We start from the raw sequence: 6,000 nt of genomic DNA, 5'->3' as shown, positions 1-6,000 counted from the left end.
TCACGATTGCATTATGTTTGAGTTAAGCTCATTTGCTTATTTTGTTATCTCAGCATCACTGAGAAATAAAAGGTTATACATGGAAAACCTTTAATAAAATGTAAGTAAAACTTAAAAAAGTTTTTAAATTTAAAGAGTTCTTTAACATTTAAGTTAAAAAATAAAATAGATTTATTCTCACAAAATATTTGTTAAAAAGAATATAGAAAACCAATAAATCATTATACATATTTATTCTGGCATACAAGTGTGTGGCCATAAACATTATATAAATAATTTTATATATATATTTTCATATTAGCATATTAATAAATTTTTGTTATTTTAAAATATTTTAAATACTGATTTATTTAGTAAAGACATTTCTGAAAGCTATCAAGGCTGTGACTATAATTACACAATATCAGAGAAAAAAAGGTTGTATTCACTGATACTATGTAGGTGTCAATTCTAATTTTGGTGAGTGAAGGGCTGTCATCGACTATTAGCATGCAGACATTATATTAACCCATTTTGATTGAGAGCCAACTGCGAGTTATGGGTGAGGTTTGATAAGGTGATGAATGGAGACCTGCAAAGGGAAAAGCAATTTTATCTTCTACTCCACATAATGCTATGTCAAAATATAGCCCAATTCTTCAACATTTTAATGGTATGTCCATAAATGAGAAACTATTTCTTCATGAAGTTTGAAATGCTTGTCTCAGGCAGATTAGAAAACATAAATATCTAAACCAACTAAAAATAAAGACTTTATATATTAGAACTTCCCAACCACCTATTATCCTCCTCTCATTTTAAACTTATTCAAATATTAAAAATCATTGGTTTCATTTTTTCCCTATTTAAATGTATCCTTTTACACTTGTAGCATGCTTATAGTGTTTTCTTGAAATTGCATTTCACATAATGTGACACTTAAATTGCTCTCAATTGCTAAAATGATCTGTCTGCAGGAATGGAATAATTTCAGTCTGAAGAGTTTTTATTATGTTTGCCAATATATTGAAATAAAGTCATTTCATTTTGCTTAGCTTGACATTTATAGGAAAGTCATTTTGCTGTCACTGAAATCCCGGAAGATAAGATCAAGCCAAATTGTTGGGTCTATTTGTGCTTGCCACCCTTAGAGTAGCATGCAAGACAAAGCTTGTAGAAAGAAATGTCTAAATACTTTTATATGTCATTCTGTGGCTTTCCGGTGATGATTATTCAACTAACCATTTAAAATGAAATTAAATGTCATTAAAAGAATAAACTTTTTAATCTCATATTCACTTTCATCACCTTAGTAATTGCACATTCTGTTCTGCTTTTTTTTTTTAATAACAGAGTATCTCCTAATATGTATAATCAAATACGACCATTCTTTTCAGATGAGTTTCTTAATTTCATAATATGTCTTTAAAGAGTTTGAATCTCCTTATTCAAATACAGAGTTTTCAATCCCTCGATTGTACCTCATCAAATCGCATAGAATCTCACTTATAAGATTCATTTCCATTCTATACCTTTATGAGATATCAAAAGGATAGCCAATAAATGTATAATACCTGCATCATCATCTACTTCTAGAATGGCAAGAGTAGAGAGTTGTAAAACTGGTGTGCATGAACGCCGATATCTGGAACTCCAATATATATAAATTTGGACAGCTGCCCTTGTATAGCCACTTCTCAACTAACAGTGGCACCATAATGGGATGCATTTCTTGAGACAGATGTGTGTCCTATCAGCGGAACCTGATTCTGTCATCTATTTATAGTTTCACAGTTTTTAAGGTTGAAAGTTAACATAAGTTCAGCGAGTTCAACCAATAGCCTAATTTGTTGCTCCAGCGGAAGGCTAAAACTTGAAAAGGTATATGCTAATTTCCCCATAAAAGGGGACTCCATATACAGCAATTAGCTGAGTTCCTTGGATCAACGTCTCATAACAATATCACAAAATGTAGTACCCATTAGCGGCAATAGTACACTTAACACATAATATTATATTTCTCAGCTAATCCACACAGGCCTTCTGTGACATTTTTTCAGTGAATCAACAATTACAACATTATGTGGCAGAGAGCTTCGCAGTCTAACTGCTCTTCTGTGATTATGGTTATACACTTTTTCCCTCTAGTCATAGAAGATGCTTTCTTGTCCCTGTCACAGGCCTAGGTGTAATAAGAGCATTAGAAAGTTCTTTGTAATGTCCCCTTATATATTTATACTTTGTAATAAGATCACCCTGAAGCCTTCGTTTTCCAAACTAAGTAAGCCCAACTTTGATAATATGCATTGCAATAAACTATTCCCTTAATAAACATGGTTGGTCTTCTCTTAACCCCTTAGTGACAGAGCTAATTTTCACCTTAATGACCAGACCAAATTTTGCAATTCTGACCAGTGTCACTTCATGAGGTTATAACTCTGGAACGCTTCAACGGATCCTGGTAATTTTAAGATTGTTTTTTCGTCACATATTAGACTTCATGTTAGTACCAAATTTAGGACAATTTTTTTGCGTTTATTTATGAAAAAAATTGAATTTTGGCAAAAATTTTGAAAATTTAGCAATTTTCAACATTTGAATTTTTATACCGTTAAACCAGAGATTTCTGTGACACAAAATAGTTAATAAATAACATTTCCCACATGTCTACTTTACATCAGCACAATTTAGGAAACAAAATTTTTTTTTGTTAGGAAGTTAGAGGGGTTCAAAGTTTATCAGCGATTTCTCATTTTTACATCAAAATTTACAAAACCATTTTTTTAGGGACCACATCACATTTGAAGTGACTTTGAGAGGCCTAGATGATAGAAAATACCCAAAAGTGACACCATTCTAAAAACTGCACCCCCAAAGTACTCAAAACCACATTCAAGAAGTTTATTAACCCTTCAGGTGCTTCACATGAACAAAAGCAGTGTGTAATGAAAAAAAGCAAAAATTAAATTTTACCTAAAAATGTTGCTCTAACCCAAATTTATTCACTTTTAGAGGAAATAACACAACAAAATGGACCCCAAAACTTGTTCCCCACTTTCTTATGAGCGTGCCGATACCCCATATGTGGTCAGAAACCTCTGTTTGGACAAATGGGAGGGCTCGGAACAGAAGGAGCAATATTTGAATTTTGGAAAGCAAATTTGGCTGAAATAGATTGCGGGCACCATGTTGCATTTACAGGTCCGCTAAGGTACCTAAACAGAAGCAACCCCTCACAAGTGACACCATTTTGGAAACTAGACCCCTCAAGGCTTCTATCTAGGGGTATAGTGAGCATTTTAGATCCACAGGTACTTCACAGATTTTGTTAACGTTACGTTGTCATATTGAAAATTTTAATAAATTTTCTCAAAAATGTTGCTTTAGCATCAATTTTCTCACTTTTTCAAGAGGTAATTCCAAAAATTTGACCTCAAGGTTTGTTAACCACTTTTTTATGAGCGCGTTGATACCTCACATGTGGTCTGAAACCTTTGTTTGGACAAATGGGAGGGCTTGGAACGAAAGGAGCAATATTTGAATTTTGGAAAGGAAATTTGGCTGAAAAAGATTGCGGGCACCATGTCACATTTGGAGGTCCCCTACGGTACCTAAACAGCAGAAACCCCACACAAGTGACCCCATTTTGGAAACTAGGCCCCTCAAGGAATTTATCTAGATGTTTGGTGAGTACCCTGAACCCCCAGGTGCTTCACAGAATTTTATAACGTTGAGCCATGAAAATAAAAAAATAAAATTTTACCGCAAAATTGTTATTTCAACCAGGTAGCTTTTTTTTTTACAAGGGTAACAGGAAAAAAATCACCATGAAATTTATTGTGCAATTTCACCTGAGTTTGGCGATACCTTATATGTGGTGGAAATCAACTGTTTGGGCGCATGACAGGGCTCGGAAGGGAAGGAGTGCCATTTGACTGCAAAATTGGCTGGAATCAATAGCGTACGCTATGTTGCATTAGGAGAGCCCCTGAGGTGCCTAAACAGTGGAGGTCCCCCACAAGTGGCCCCATTTTGGAAATTAGACCCCTGAAGGAATTTATCTAGATGTTTGGTGAGTACCCTGAACCCTCAGGTGCTTCACAGAAGTTTATAATGTTGAGCTGTGAAAATAAAATAATACGTTTTTACCACAAAATTGTTACTTCAACCAGGTAGCTTTTTTTTCACAAGTGTAAAAGGAAAAAATTCAGCATAAAATTTATTGTGCAATTTCTCCTGAGTATGCTGATACCTTATGTGTGATGAAAATCAACTGTTTGGGTGCACAGCAGGGCTCGGGAGGGAAGGAGCGCCATTTGACTGCACAATTGGCTGGAATCATTGGCGGACGCTATGTTGCATTTGGAAAGCCCCTAAGGTGCCTAAACAGTGGCGGTCCCCCACAAGTGACTCCATTCTGGAAACAAGACACCTCAAGGCTTTTATCTAGGTGTATAGTGAGCAGTTTGAATCCAAGAGTACTTCACAGAATTTGATAAGCTTAGGTTGCCATATTGAAAATTTTCATTTTTTTCACAAAAATGTTGCTTTAGCATCATATTTGTTACTTTTTCAAGAGGCAACAACAAACCGTGGACCCCACAGCTTGTTATCCAATGTCGTATGAGCACAGGGATACCCCACATGTGGCCAAAAACCTCTGTTTGGATAAATGGGAGGGCTTGGAATGGAAGGAGCACCATTTGAATTCTGGAAAAGTTGAAATAAATTGCGGGCACCATGTCACATTAGCAGGGCCCCTTGGGTACCTATACAGCAGAAACCCCCCACAAGTGACCCCATTTTGGAAACTGGATTTTTTTCAGGAGTATAGTAAGCATTTTGAATCCACAGGTACTTCACAAAAATGTTGCTGTAGCAACAAATTTCTCACTTTTAGGCTATGTGGCCATGATCCAGCGACACGGCGTCTAGTATAGAGTGTCAACCTTCCTGCAGAGATGTGAGTGTTGTCCACGGGAGAACGCAGCTGCCCATACCCACGATTTGGGTTCAGGCTGCTGTGGAGCTCTATGCTACCTGCAGAGAACACTCTTGTCTCCGCAGCATAAATTGACATGCTGAGGCTCAGGAAGCTGCGCCACAGGTCGGTTTATGCTGCGGAGAAAAGAAGCCCAGTGGGCATGAGATTTCTAAAAATCCTTCCACTGTGCTTCTACTGCACAATGCAGCGCTATGGATGCAGGGAAAACACTCTGCGCCCAAAACGCTGCAAACCCTGATTGTGGGCACATAGCCTAAAATGCTACAATGGATGAATGGATAGATGTCAAATATATATAACGTCCCACCCCCCTGCATATTCTAAGCTGGCGCCCTTTAGTGCCTTTCATGTGGCACTAAAGGGTGCCTAGCCTTGCATTTAGCTCCCCAAAAAATTAATAATTAAAATAAACGACGTGGGGTCCCCCCTATTTTTGATAGCCAGCTAGGGTAAAGCAGACAGCTGTAGCCTGCAAACCACAGCTGACAGCTTCACCTTAGCTGGTGGTCAATTTGGAGGGCTCCCCAGGCGTTTTTTTAAAAAAAAAAAACAAAAAAACACAAACGTGGGGTCCCCCCCAAATTAGATCACCAGCCAAGGTGAAGCGGACAGCTGGGGTCTGGTATTCTCAGGGTGGGAAGAGCCATGGTTATTGGACTCTTCCCAGCCTAAAAATAGCAGGCCGCAGCCGCCCCAGAAGTGGCGCATCCATTAGATGCGCCAATCCTGGCGCTTCGCTCCAGCTCATCCCGCGCCCTGGTGCGGTGGCAAAAGGGGTAATATACGGGGTTGATACCAGCTGTAATGTCACCTGGCATCAAGCCCTGGGGTTAGTGATGTCACGGCATCTAAACAGATACCCGACATCACTAACCCAGTCAAGTAATAGAAAAAAATAAAGACAAAAAAAAAAATTTATTTGAAAAAAAAACTCCCCGAAACATTCCTCTTTCACCAATTTATTGAAAATAAATACATTTCGGTCGCTGTAATCGATTTTGGAGGTCCCTCGGCGA

This window comes from Anomaloglossus baeobatrachus, chromosome 4 (assembly GCF_048569485.1).
Source record: "Anomaloglossus baeobatrachus isolate aAnoBae1 chromosome 4, aAnoBae1.hap1, whole genome shotgun sequence".
Classification (NCBI taxonomy): domain Eukaryota; kingdom Metazoa; phylum Chordata; class Amphibia; order Anura; family Aromobatidae; genus Anomaloglossus; species Anomaloglossus baeobatrachus.
The sequence above is the reverse complement of the archived record's forward strand: the minus strand, read 5'-3'. Positions refer to the sequence as shown.